The sequence below is a fragment of the Etheostoma spectabile genome, chromosome 22 (assembly GCF_008692095.1).
Source record: "Etheostoma spectabile isolate EspeVRDwgs_2016 chromosome 22, UIUC_Espe_1.0, whole genome shotgun sequence".
In the NCBI taxonomy this organism is placed as follows: domain Eukaryota; kingdom Metazoa; phylum Chordata; class Actinopteri; order Perciformes; family Percidae; genus Etheostoma; species Etheostoma spectabile.
The window spans coordinates 22,238,369-22,252,370 of record NC_045754.1 but is presented as its reverse complement, the minus strand read 5'-3'; the positions used below and the strand labels follow the sequence as shown (position 1 = coordinate 22,252,370).

General features: G+C 41.1%; 1 protein-coding gene across 1 annotated transcript in view; it reads left to right on the top strand.

The window, feature by feature from the left end:
* The first annotated feature begins 2,456 nt into the window (after positions 1-2,456).
* The window catches only part of mpp7a (MAGUK p55 scaffold protein 7a), a 194,675-nt gene continuing 183,129 nt past the window's right edge, over positions 2,457-14,002 (top strand). Inside the window, exon 1 of the mRNA XM_032504515.1 lies at positions 2,457-2,721. The gene's annotated coding sequence lies outside the window, so the exon portion shown is untranslated. The remainder of the gene's footprint in view (positions 2,722-14,002) is intronic.

The following is a 14,002-nucleotide window of genomic DNA, read 5'->3' as shown; positions in this document are numbered from 1 at the left end:
TCTGCGAGCTTCTCCTGGCAATACGGTGATTTGTTGACTATGCGATAGCAAGTCGCGTTATGACACAATTGTTAGCCTATTTTATAAAAACATCTGCTACAATGTGAGATACAAGATAATTGAGCCTTTTATACATTGTGGTGTTTCTTTAGAAATAAACAACGGACAAATAGAATCTTTAAATGCTTCAGATGTAAAGTTATTTGCTGTCAAAGTGGCGCCAAAATGAATGGCAGTCAATGGAATGCTAACGGCAGGTGAGTGCTTAGTGGAATCAAAATGGCGCCATAAGAGCGCTTAGAGAGGAGAGGCTTAGCCCCTTGGTTGTTCCATGTCTCACTGCTAGCTTCCACACTGGTGGTGGTCTGACTGCTAGCACTAACGTTAACGTTAGCTGTTTCCACGGCTACAGGTGAAGGAGGGATTTCAGCGTTATTATCGCCTTTTCTCTGAGAGCACTGATTTGAAGTAAACAAGCTGGCTATTTTTAGAGTATGTTTCAAATTTTCAACTAATTTCAATTCCTTTTCTCCTTTTAATTGTCTTTTAGCGCTTGCCGCTAACTGCTTCTCCAGCTTCCCACCAACAATGTCACCACTCCTTTCAAGTTTCAGAGCGTCAGAGAAGTCACGTGACAGCTCGTCTTCGCTCGCTACCCAGAAAGCTACAGACACTGCTTTTGACGTGATTTAACATAATGTTATGCTGGAGCGGGTTGCATAAAAATCTGCACATAATTAGGAAAGTTAGGACTATAACGTGGTCTAACATAATATTTGACGGTGCCCAGAGCCCCTTAGATGGCCTGTGCCCTTGGGCAAGTGACCAGTTGCCCTAATGCTTAATCCGGCTGTGCACCAATGTTGTAAAGGAAACTGCCATTTGCAAAAAAAAAATAATGTGACACAAGAGCACATGAGTATGTCCACGATGGGTGACGTAAGTGATATGAGGACAGACAAGGTTATGTAGGCTCATAACTGATGGAGTGGGATGAAAAACGATACCACTCAAATAGGTAGGCTTGTATCTGGGAATGAAAATGCATCTATAGTCGGGGCCTGAAGTAATCTCCCAACATATGTTTAACTCCCTGCAAATTAATACAGCTTCTTCACCAACAGGATAGTCAACCAAAGGAAATGTCATGTTTTTCGAGGAAAAACCTGTGTTATAGTCTGCCAGTTAACACAATTAATAAACCAACCCTGTTTTCGCTGTGTCAGAGGAAGAAAGAAGAAAACCTGCTCCCAACCAGGTTAGGTTTAATTAACCTCCCTTTCTAAAACAGAAAACCCAGAGTTTTCACTAAACCAGCTTTCTGGATGTCCACTTATTTGTTTGCTGCATTTAATAAAAACAGAGTTTATTCCAGATTTCTCAGGATCAGTTTCAAGTTTTTATTTTCACATACTCAACACATGCATATATGTGCAGGGAAATGCTTTGTTGCACTCTCCAGTGTTGTACTTGTCATATACATTTTTCTTTTAAATAATACAACATATAGGCCTACAACAGAGAAAACATACATCGAAGTCAAGATATGTACAAATATGTATTGTGATATATTAAATATAGCCTATTGCAGATATTAAATATGCTGCAAATATTAAAGGGACACTGAGGAAAGAGGTAATTGTCAACAACATCAGAGGTGTAGTGTGTTAGGAACATTGGCAGTGTTCTTGTTCAGTGGTCAGTAGGATCACCACACTTGATAACGACTGAAGATACACCGGTCTAACATCAGCTATTTCAAGACACATTTGAGTTATTTATTATATTTGTAGAAGAATCAACTTAAATCCTTTACAAAGTGCCTTTTCTTGGTCTTTGGTACTTGCTGCACTATGTCTAAAAATTACCTGTAGGGGGAGGTATCAAACAACATTCCTCTATCTCTCCAGTATTTAAAAAAAAGTAGCTGAATAAAATATTGTTTTCTCAGGACCAAGGAATGATAACAGACAACACACAAATGATGTAAACTACATAGGTGCCTCAAAAAACCTCAATGCAAAAAATTGCAGTGATTTAATTTTAAAGTGGGGATTGCAAATAGAAGGCTTAAGCTTGATAGATGTTCCAATATGTGTGCAAGAGCAAATATAAATTATGTTTGAAATTAGGGGCTGTCTGGCACAACAGGCATAACATTAATGAATAATATTAATTTGACATAGATCTTTAAAACAAGCATGCTGTCCAAGTGCGTTTGTTGTGTTTTCTCCTGTAGGCGGAGAAGCAAATTTAAGGCAGAAGTTTGCGGATGATTGACAACACCTTAAGCCAATAACAATAAAGAACGGAAGGACTGAGCACACCCTCATGATACTGACAAATGAACGAACAGAGTGGGCGGTCTCTGTGGCAAAAGCCCCGCACGGCACAGATCTCAGAACAGTTTTATGTTGTCACACATCCACATGTTAACGTTGTATTTAAATAAACAAACTGTTTCCAAATCAGCGCCTTAAGAGACCGCTTTATCTGTCTTGGATAGAAGACTGGTGGCACGGCACGACCGAGGCGTAACATTTTGAAAGGTTGTGTTCAGTGTAGAGCCATAGAAAGCAGGGGTACGTGAAGTAGGTTTAAAGAAACAAACCGCGGTTTCTGAAGTGGATTATATTAAAACTTAAAAGTTTTGTCTTCGAAAGAACCATTGGAGTACACTGTGAGCGGCAAGAACCATTCAACTCCGACTGCCCATGCCAAGTGAGTAACGTTACCAACATATTGTCTAACGTTGACGTTAGCTATAAACTTATCTTTATAGTTGTTAAGTGGATGAAAAGACAAAGCAGTGGGGATTTTCGTAATAAATAAGTCGAAAATATCGTTATGGGTTTACGGGGAATGCAGGGTATAACAATTTCACCTAAAGACAGAGCAATATTACTAACGTTAGACTTGGTTTGTGTGGTAATCAGCCGCTGATGAAGTAACGTGAACCAAGCAGGGAATCTTCTGTTATTGCTAACCAATAGCTAGCTAGGTGCGTGATTCTTCACTAATAAGACGTATAAGTACTACTTATTTCAATTGAATTTCACCTTACAACTTGTGGGATGTTTCCGAGGGAGAGTGAATGTCGCTTTATGTAGTGTTAAAGTAATGTTTCGTAATTGCAATTATAGTTAAAGGAACACATACGAAAGCTACAGTAGAACCTCTTATAACCCCACTGCTTAGCCTAGAAAACAAAAGGAAATACTAGTCTAGGTATGCTAACATAACCAAATTTCCTTGTGTCTAAAGCCTCAACTTACACACACACACACACACACACACACACACACACACACACACACACACACACACACACACACACACACACACACAGTTTCTCCTCTCCAGGAAGTACAGTGTGCCATGTAGCATGGCCAGAGGGAATACATAGCCCTTGTGCCTGTAATGTCAAGTGTGGTGACACGGAGCTTGTCACTGGCTGACAGCGCCAAGCCTCTAAGCTGGCAGCCTACTAGGAGACTCAGCACTTGGCCAGCTTCCATCATATCCCATTTGTTTTGCATAGTTAGATATGTTTCCTAAAATGATAGGGGACACCATGTGTTTTTGACTTTTCTTTCATACCCATTATTGCTTGGGGGTATGTGAGGGTGGTGTGAACAAGCCCTTGTCACATGAAATAAGACCCTTGTGTCTCTTTACTTTAAATGCGTAATAACACTCTCAAAAGCCATGATATTATCAAAATTCCCTCTCAAGCATCACCTGAATTGGTCAGCTGTATGGGTGGAGTTAGCAGCTCTTTCAGCTGTACGGCTCCCGGGAAGGCTGCTCTCGTGTTTCCTCAGCTATAGCTCCTCAATGCTCACTCCTCATTCCTCGGGGTAGAAATAAGGGCTTGGAGAAGGCCTTCGCGGAGGAGGGACAGTGCCACTTCCAGGGGACCCAGGAGCTTGCTGTTTACAATGTTTGCATCATGTCCCATCATTTATCTACTTATATTGTTTTATTTAAATTTAACTGAGGACATTTCTATCTGTAAACTCCAAAGCCTTAATGGCTTGTCTTCAGTATTGGCCAGGCTTACTGCTCTCACTGGGTGTAGCCTAGTTCTTCTTTTTAAATCATGCCTAGAAAAAGGTAAAAGGTCTGTTGTCTGTATTCCGGCTGGGCAGGGAAGTGTTCCAGTTATATGAAAACAGATACTTGTTTCTTGAGTGTTGTGCTGGAGTGTGTATATGGAGTGTAGGCTACTAAGTCAGGGTGGGGTCGGATGCAGCGGCTCAGACGAGGCCCAGCGTTGGAGGCTGTGTTGGTTTTCTTAACAGGTGTCTCCGAGCTGCAGCTCTGCATAGCTCACATTCCCAGGGTTTTGTTCCTGGCGTGGAGGGTCACGAGTAGGGGAGGGAGGTGTGGGAACTAAGAGTGCTATGTGCACAAAGCTCAACTCCCAGAATTCATTTGAGCTACCTGTGGATTGAGGTTGCAACAACGCAGCTTGTGTTAATAAGAAACCTGTCAGCAGCCCATTGCGCTGTTCATGTCCAGGGACAAAGCCAAGATTTGGTTTTAGCAGCAAGGCTTTTTTCTTGTGGCTTAAGGGTGGTTAGGATATAGTGGTTAAGACTCTTAATCCAAGCATTAGTTTGGATCACTATCCACTGACTCAAAATCACAAGAAATCGCCTTGTCTGAAGAGAAGTGAGGTCATTTTAATCTCATTGTTTTATTTCACTCACCTTTCCTTCTTACCCATTTCTTAAAACACCTTCACAAATCATACTTTGAAATGCCACACAGGGACTAAATGGATCCTAATTTGGGGTCTAAGGACAAGCAGTAGGCAATGGAACTTCTCATTTTGACAGCCTGGAAAACAACAATTAGAAATATCTGTTCCTGCATAAATGCAGTCATTCTGGTATCCTAGTAAATAAAAAAGCCAGAGAACTGAAATTTGAGCTTGTCAAATAGTTCTGGCCTCTCTTAACAGTGACTGTGTTTCAGCAGCATGAGCTTATAGTGAGTCATCTGCCTCTGCATCAAGCGTTGAGTGGTTTCTCAGTTCAGGTCTCTGAGCGCTGCCTCCTGAAACACTGAGGTGAACCTACTTTGTTACCAGGCCAGCCTTTGCTAAACTTTGCATCAATTGAAATAAGTATGTATTCATTGTTGCAGTAGCTGAATCCAATCCAGTTATAAAGTATATAAACAGACTGATTAAAACATATTAGTTTACAGTATAAATACTGAATATGTATACTGTAGTGTATTTGTCTGAGGTCTTACTTTTTAAGGCCTAAACTTTGGCATAGGGATGGACAAAAGCTAATATCGCAATATTCTTCTTGACCAAATCCATTGATGTCAATATTGCAACAACATAAGGTTTGACAATTGGTGCATTCACAAAATATTTTCACAAAAAAAAATAATGTGAGTGGGTAAAGGCAAATACTGAAATAGCTTTCATAGGCTAAGCGATATGGAGAAAATCAAATATCATGATATTTTTGACCAAATACCTCAATATCAACCATATTGAAGTGTTGACAATTGGTGCTTTCACAAAAATATTCACACAATGAGATTTTTGATAAACAATCATCAGTTGTGTGGATATAATGACTAAGTGGGCAAAGGCAAAAAATAGAACAGTTAGAACAGTTTATGTTCAGAAAATAACATCACTTTACCTTAATACAGCCTTTAAAATGCCATTTTACTATATTATGATATCCAAAAGCTAAGATGATATTTAGTCTCATATCACAATATAATATTGATATATTGCCCAGCTCTACTTGTAGGTCTGTTGAGTTCAGAAAATTACATCAGTCACTAGACTGTAATGCAGCCTTTACAACCATAAAAAGACTACTCTTATGCTATATTACGACATCCAAAATCTATGACAATATGTATTCTTATTTATCAATGAAATATTGATACATTGCCCAGCCCTACTGGGGCAGGGTGTTGCAGTCATATTGTAAAACTGTCAATCTGCCTTGGTTTATTGCCGACTAATGACTCATCATCATCGTTATTGTTATTTAAAGGACAGGACATCTATCCTACCATCATACCATGTTACTCGATATTATCACTAATCTCAGTTGCAAGTCTGCAATGGACTTGTGAGCCCCCTGCTACTCTGCTGATCCCACACGGAGAGATTAAAGTGATGTGCTTGGCAGGGTCAATGGCAGGGTCACACTTGATGAGCATCACCAGAAGCGATGCTGTGTTGTTTTGCCCCCGCCTGTCCTACAAAGGTGTAGGGTTTCTGCTAGCACCCCTTAAGCTTTTGCAGTGCTGCGCTGGAATGGGCTCACCTAGCAAATGGCTGCCATCAGACACCTGTATTGGCTTAGTTATATTCCAATGTCAAAGCTGTGCTCACGGTGTAGGCATGCTGCCCTCCTGACTTACTGCAGGCTGGCTCTTGATGGAGAAAGCAGAGAGGCTGAATGAACGGTGGAAGCATTAATAAAAGTACTGGGTGTGGGAAAACAAGCCTGGCTCTGAACTCTCAGGGAAAAGGCTAAGCCATAATGTGTTACTGTATATGTCTAGACGCGAGTGGTCTGGAAGTGAACTGTATTGTTATAGGAAACTGTTTCATTGCCGTTTTAAAGTATACACTCGTAAAAGTAAGGTGGAGGCTGGGGGTGTGGCCTTGACCAACTGCCACTTTGCTCGTTTGAAAGCCATGATGTCTCTCTCCCATGTGTGGGCCAAATTCTCTGGGCGGGCAAAGCAGAGACAGGAGAGGTAACCTTGCCCCTTATGACCTCATAAGGGGCAAGATTCCAGATCGGCCTGTCTGAGCTTTCACTTTGTCAAAGGCAGAGCAGGATACCCAGGGCTCGGTTTACACCTATCATCATCATCATCATCATCATCATCATCATCATCATCATCATCATCATCATCATCACATCATCATCATCATCATCATCATCTCTAGCCACTGGGGGACCATAGGCAGGCTGGGGGAACGCATACTAATGTTAAAAAACAACAACTCATAAAGTGAAATTTTCATGCCATGGGACCTTTTTAAGAAGTGTAAAGCTTCACTTGTGAAGTACAGTGGTCCTCATTTAAAGCCTTGGACTAACAGGAACTTTTACTGCAAGCTATTGCTGTGGGAATTATGTACACAAAATGCCTTGATCCTAATCTTGCAAATTTGAAGTTTTTAAAGTCCATTGGTTAAAGCTAAAACATTGCTTAACAGTATTGTTTTAACAATGTAATTTTTTCCAGAATCAAGTGGAGACATACTTTTAAGTCTGTAACAACTTGTAACCAATTTGTCAGTTGTCAGTGAAGGCTATGACGTTACATAGCGAGGCAATGGGTTCACTTGGCTTATGTCTAGCTTATTTGTCAAATGTTTTATTCATGAGGGTTTTCAATGCATCGCCCCTGCCTAGCATTACTACGCCTATTCCCCTTATGGCAGCCCTGTGAATAATTCAACATAGCCCACTTGGAGCGAAGACAACCAAAATAGGCCAAAGTGTGAACTTGTTTGTGGCTCTGTCCAAAGAATCACAGCAACCATAGAGGATTTGTGTAGTTGTAGGTAGTATTTCTGTTGGTACTGTATGCTCATGGAAAATTGACTTGATGACTTCTCAGAATGAATGTCAAGCAAACAAGTGCAATAAGTTTGAAGATATGCACCATCAGCATGAGAGGATCTATGTCACCTGTCAACGATAGATATCCGGTGCTGTATTTATGGACCACGAGTTTGCAATAGCCATGTATCTTGTGTTGACATTTAGAGTGCTTGAGGAGCTTGGTTACCATCATAGACAGTAAAAGAAATGGACAGAGCCATTCATAGACTTCCATAGACTTCAATAGAGAAGAGTGGAAGTGAGTTAGAAGCACTTTTCCGGAGATGGCTGAGCGCAGCCTCAAACTGAGCTTGGTGACGTAAATGGGACATGAGCAACCTGTCTGAAAGTTGTCAGACTTCTAGTAGTAATTTTTCTATTGTGCGACAGTAAGTCACGTGGTTGTGACACCATCGTTAGCGTACGGATGCGTTGACTCTGTAACGGCCCTAATGCCACGTGAAGCAAACTTACACTTACAACTTGCACTCTTTTACAAACAAAGTAATGGTCGCAGGTTGTAGATGGTAAGGCCATATAATTAATTAAACTTCAGAAGAGGATTATTGAACTTAATATTGGATATATTTATGGATAAGGAGAACTGGAAATGAGCAAGTTAAAAGGCAGTTCTACCAAGCCACAGCCAAGCACCGTGCTTTGCCATGCGCCGCGCTTCGCCATGTACTTCATCAGCGTACCTATGTAAGTAGCCACGGTGTTGATTTAACGCAGAAGCATAACTCGGTCTTAGAGGTCCCATAACATGGTGCTGTTTGGATGCTTTTATATTCACATTAGTGGTCCCCTAATACCATATCTAAAGTCTCTTTCCCAAAATTCAACCTTGGTGCAGAATTACAGAGAGCGATTACTAGAGCCAGTCCCACAATGATCTTTCCTTGCCATTTCTGAGTCTGTAGCTTTTGAGGAGGGGGGGGCAAGGTGGAAGCTTGCCACTTTGCCACTGCCACTTTGCTCGTTTGAAAGCCATAATACCACACAGGGACTAAATGGATCCTAATTTGGATCTAAGGACAAGCAGTAGGCAATGGAACTTCTCATTTTGACGGCCTGGAATACAACAATTAGAAATATCTTGCATAAATGCAGTCATTCTGGTATTGTAGTATAGAAAAAGACAAAGCAGAGAAAGGGGAGGTAACCTGGCCCCTTATGACCTCTGAAGGGGCAGTATTCCAGATCGGCCCACTTGAGCTTTCATTTTCTCAAAGGCAGAGCAGGATACCCAGGGCTCGGTTTACACCTATCACCATTTCTAGCCACTGGGGGACCAAAGGCAGGCTGGGGAAACGCATATTAATGTTAAAAAACCTCATAAAGTGAACTTTTCATGCCCAGGGACCTTTTAACTAATATGTTTTTTTTGTGACTGTGGGGTCTTGCAGAGTCATTGAGTCCTTCAGAATATTGCTGATTAGCCTAAGAGGGTTTTCTTTAGCTGCCTGTTTTGGATAGGGACTACAGACAACACTGGTTTTCACAAGTTCTATCCCCCCTTTGTGGTTGTGTGGTGTCTCAAGTAGTGTCAGGTATAGCGCTGTCCACTTGTTGCTGTTTCTCCTGCCATTTCCTTCTGTCTACATGCCCCTTAGGGCTGAATTTAATTTGCCTGCAAACATCTCTGCCCCCCTTAATTGCCTCTTGAATGCTCTAGACAACACGTAAATGTTTGACCGAGAAAAGGAGGGTGTGTGTGTGTGTGTGTGTGTGTGTGTTGTGTGTGTGTGTGTGTGTGTGTGTGGTGTGTGTGTGGGTGTGTGTGTGTGTGTGTGTGTGTGTTTGGTGTTGTGTGTTGTTGGTGTGTGTGTGGTGGTGTGTGTGTGTGTTGTGTGTGTCTGTGTTGTGGTCTGGTGTTGTGGTCTGTGTGCTGTGGTCTGTGTGTCGTGTGTGTGAATGCAAGCTTTTGGCCCTGAACTTGAAAGCATGTTCTTAAGCTCCTGCGTATATTTGGGTGTGCACGTACCGGACAGGCATTCATTCTTCTTTAGTCCACTTGGCCAACTCTCTGTCTAATCCCTCGTTGCTCATTGAGTGCAATTACAACAAGTTCCCTGTGAATACCTCTTCACAACAGCCTATTAGAACCATTAACGTGGCAATCTTCACTCTTTGATGGCTTGACTCACGTGATTACTCTATTCAATCTGGATGATGGCAGACGAGGGAATAGGATTGTGCGATATCTATACCAATAGGACTGTGTGTGCTGTTGTCTGTGCCCTGTTATTTTGTTAACAATTGCCCATCATCCTCTATGTTAGACATTCCTTACATGTCCACTAACAGACGGGTCTAAATAATTCAGTGGTAACTCAAGGCCTGTTAATCAAACAGTATAAGTGACTGAGTAATAGGGCAGGTTGATTAATCAAAAAACCTATTGACATCAAAAATTTGAAGCTGTTATCAACGTATTTTTTCCATGATGATAATTTTGATAATTAATTTGGGTTGATAGGTACGTTCTACCTGGACCGGTCAGCCGCATGGAAAGCTAACCAGAGGATAACTGAAACACTGAGTCCGAGTCAGCTGAGCAACTTAAGTGTCCGTCGTCTAGAAACATTTTGGCTGCAGAAAAGATCATTTAGAACAACGTGATTAATTATAGTTCATTTATCGTGGATGTAAAATGTGCAATTAATCGTGATTTTGATTTTAGGTCTTATCGTGCAGCCCGACTGAGTAGGTTTTGTCAGACGTGGTGGACAAAATAAGACATGAACATAACATTTCTGCTATGGTGGCAGAGAGAGCTTAACACACTACAGCTTAAGAAATATCAAGCGGATAGTCTGAACTTTTTAACTAATTTACAAAAACAAACATGCTGTAAAGAAAAAATAATTAAGAGACATCGACCAATTGAATGGATACACATAGCATAAAGAACTGTGCTACAAATACAGAAAACACAAGTAAATGAGTCTGGTATGACCAGTAGCTCAAGATGACCAATATTAATCAGTTTTTCCCCTATAATTGTAAAGGGCTGTACCAAATGCCATTTTTTGAGCTTCAAAGCTTTGGTTCTTAAAAACACTGAATATTCCAAGCTTTGGCAGTGGCGGGGGGGGGGGGGGGGGGGGGTCTGATAGCCTGTAAAGTAATTGTCCCTGGCATGGTTGCTTTTCTCCAAGCGACAAGTGACGAGTGATGCAGCGTTTGTGAATGAATGCTCGGCCATCCAGTCCCTCACTAGAGCTTTGGCGTTATGAATGGTCAAACAATGTTTACCTTTATCAAATCGCCTGAAAACGACACTAGGCTGCAAACATCAGATTGCTCGATTGTAAGGGCTGTGACACACCAACCTGATAATCGGCCGTCGGACAGTCTGGCGAGGTCAGTAACTCAAGTCTTTTCGGTGTGTTCCGTGCGTCGTCTGTCTAGAGTGGTTCATTTTGGCCGATTTAACATGCTCAGTTGGAAGGCGGGCCATGCCGGCAGTCAGACTCAAATGACCAATCTGATTGGTGGAGTGCAAACCCGGAAACGAGGAGCGGGATGAGCGTGACTAGAGTCTCTCAAAATCTGATGAAAATCTTTCTAACAGACCTTTGTCAATCTGAAATAAAGGCAGATTCAGCAACTGCACGACATATTTCTCGCTTAAAATGGTTTCAAAAACACGTTTTAAGTGATTAAAATATAGTGAAATATGAGATTGGATTCTTAACAAGCCGCCATGACAGTCTGGCCTTGAATTTCCTGAGAAACTAGACCCACATGATGCGTTCGTTCAATCAGCTGCCGGTTTTCATATTTGGGCAACAATACAGATTAGCGCCGCCTACTGTTATAGAGATGATTACGTCTCGTTGCTTTGGTGTGTTTGGAGGCACTTTTTTGACTAACTCTGGGAGACTGATCAGTCCAACTACCTTTTCTGCCGAGGGTCACCCGTCTGGTCGGTGTGTCAGGGGCTTAACTCCAGATTTCTCCGTTCTTGGCTGAGATGGACAACATAGCGCTGGATAATTTGGCCAGTGGTTAGCGGACATTTAGCTAATGTTAGCAGCTTAATACCGAAAAAACAACACATTGAGGGCGCCCAGGTAGCTCAGTTGGTAGAGCGAGCGCCCATATATTGAGGTTTACTCCTCGACACAGCGGGCCCTGGTTCGACTCTGACCTGTGGCCCTTTGCTGCATGTCATTCCCCCTCTTTCTCCCCTTTCACTTCGTTAGCTGTTCTGTTAATAAAGTCAATACATTATCTTATAAAACTAAAAAAACAGTTAATTTCAGCATGCACGTTTTTTTTCTTCAAAAAATGTATTTTCAAATCCCAAAATTGAAAATCAAATACCTACCCATTGAACAAAGATATACTGTTACTACTAGTAATGCTACTTTAGTTTAGCATTTAGCGGTATACTGTAAGCTACTTTTAGTTTAGCAGTTAGCGGGGGCTTTTCTCACTTTCCGGCTCTCTGTTGATCTGCGTGTCAAATTTAGCTATTCCTCTCCCTTCCAATGTGAAAATTCTACATGTAATAACTGTAGTTCCTTTGTTGTGTTGGAGGTGAGGCTCAGCACCAGGGAAACTCGGCTGTGTCTTAGTCCCCAGTAAGGTTAATTGGTGCTGGCTGACCTAATGTCCCCTTGCAGCAGGGGGGAAGCCAGGGAGGCTGGGTGACTGTCCAAAATAAACACAGCCCATCAAGTGTCAGATCCATAGAAAGAGACGTCAAACTGGTTTGTAATTAACATCAAGGATTTAAAATTCACTCGTCACTCGTGCTAATTAACGCGCACCGGATAATAAACAGTAGGGCGCAGGTTCTAGATATTGTAGATCTGATAGTAAGGAAGTTAAAATTGCTTTAACACATGCGTAGGAAAAACCAACTGAAGGTCATTCCTTTAAATGCGTTATACAATCTGATTGCCAATTGGCACAAGCCTATTGTACTAATTAGTTACGTAGTTATGTAAGTTACTATATCTAGTCTATATCTGGGATGCATGTCCTCTCGTCGATGTCCGTTTCCTTCCGCTTTCTTTATGTTGGAATTTTAAACTCTAGTGGATTTCTGAGGACTATGGTTACCTGCTCCTCAGATCTCTGCAGGGTGAATCCAGACAGCTAGCTAGACTATCTGTCCAATCTGAGGACTATGGTTACCTGGTCCTCAGATCTCTGCAGGGTGAATCCAGACAGCTAGCTAGACTATCTGTCCAATCTGAGGACTATGGTTACCTGGTCCTCAGATCTCTGCAGGGTGAATCCAGACAGCTAGCTAGACTATCTGTCCAATCTCGCACGAGTAAAACAACTTCCGTGTTCCACCAAAACAAGTTTCTTCTCGAGGCTATTATTTTGCAGAGTCTCAGTGTGCCACCAATGACGATTGTGATTTGTTTTAAAGAAATACCAATGAAGCAGAGCATGTTTTTCTCCAATCCAGAAATGCTTTGTGGACTAGACAGACCCTTCTCTCCAGTGCTGTGGAGGAAGGTCTGGCAATGAAAGATCTTCTATATAGCTGACTGGATGGAAATCTCTGTGTATGTCTTTTTTCAGTGGGACACTTCCGTTAAAACACCTAATATTTTAGTGCTACCATAATCGACTAATGTGATAATTAAAAGGGAAAAAACTAAACATTGCTGTTTTTTTTTTTGTTTTTCTTGTCTAGCATAAAGGGACTACAACTGCAATTTAAACAATATATAATAATAATTAATACAGTTTGAAGCAGAAATAAATGAAATCACTTTGCTTGTAAATGTCTTTGTGATTCCATTTTGTTACAGAAAAATATTATTTGATACAGATTAATTGTGCCTCTCAAGTTCTTTATACACTAAATTTGTCCACTGATGATCACACATGCTTCTGTGTTTTTTTTTCACACCTGTACAACTCTTGGTTGTTAAATTACTAAATCTGACTTAAATTGTGCGAGTGGCAGTTAATATCTGCGCGTGTGAAATAATATAATTTTCTCATGATCATGTGACAAATGTGATTCTGTGCACTGTCAATTTTTCATTATAACTTTTAAAAAAACATTTAGTTCTTTAGTTTAGGTGACACATTTCATACTGTATTATTAAGTTTATACTTAGTAGTACAGTATGAAATCTGTTCTACTAATCTCAGCCACTCATTTGTGTGTGTGCATGTACACACATAATTTGAGTTTAACGTTGTCACAGATGTTATTTGGCATTTGCCCTTTATTTAAGCATCCTAAGATTTTAACAGCTGTAATCATTCTCTGCTGCCTGTCATGCAGTGCAGTTATATCAAAGGGCAGGCTTCTCTGCAAACGTATGCATTAGCTCACCACTAATTGCTAAGTTACCTATAGAAATGGCTTTGAGTAGACGTTTACAGCTCTGGTTAAATTAAAG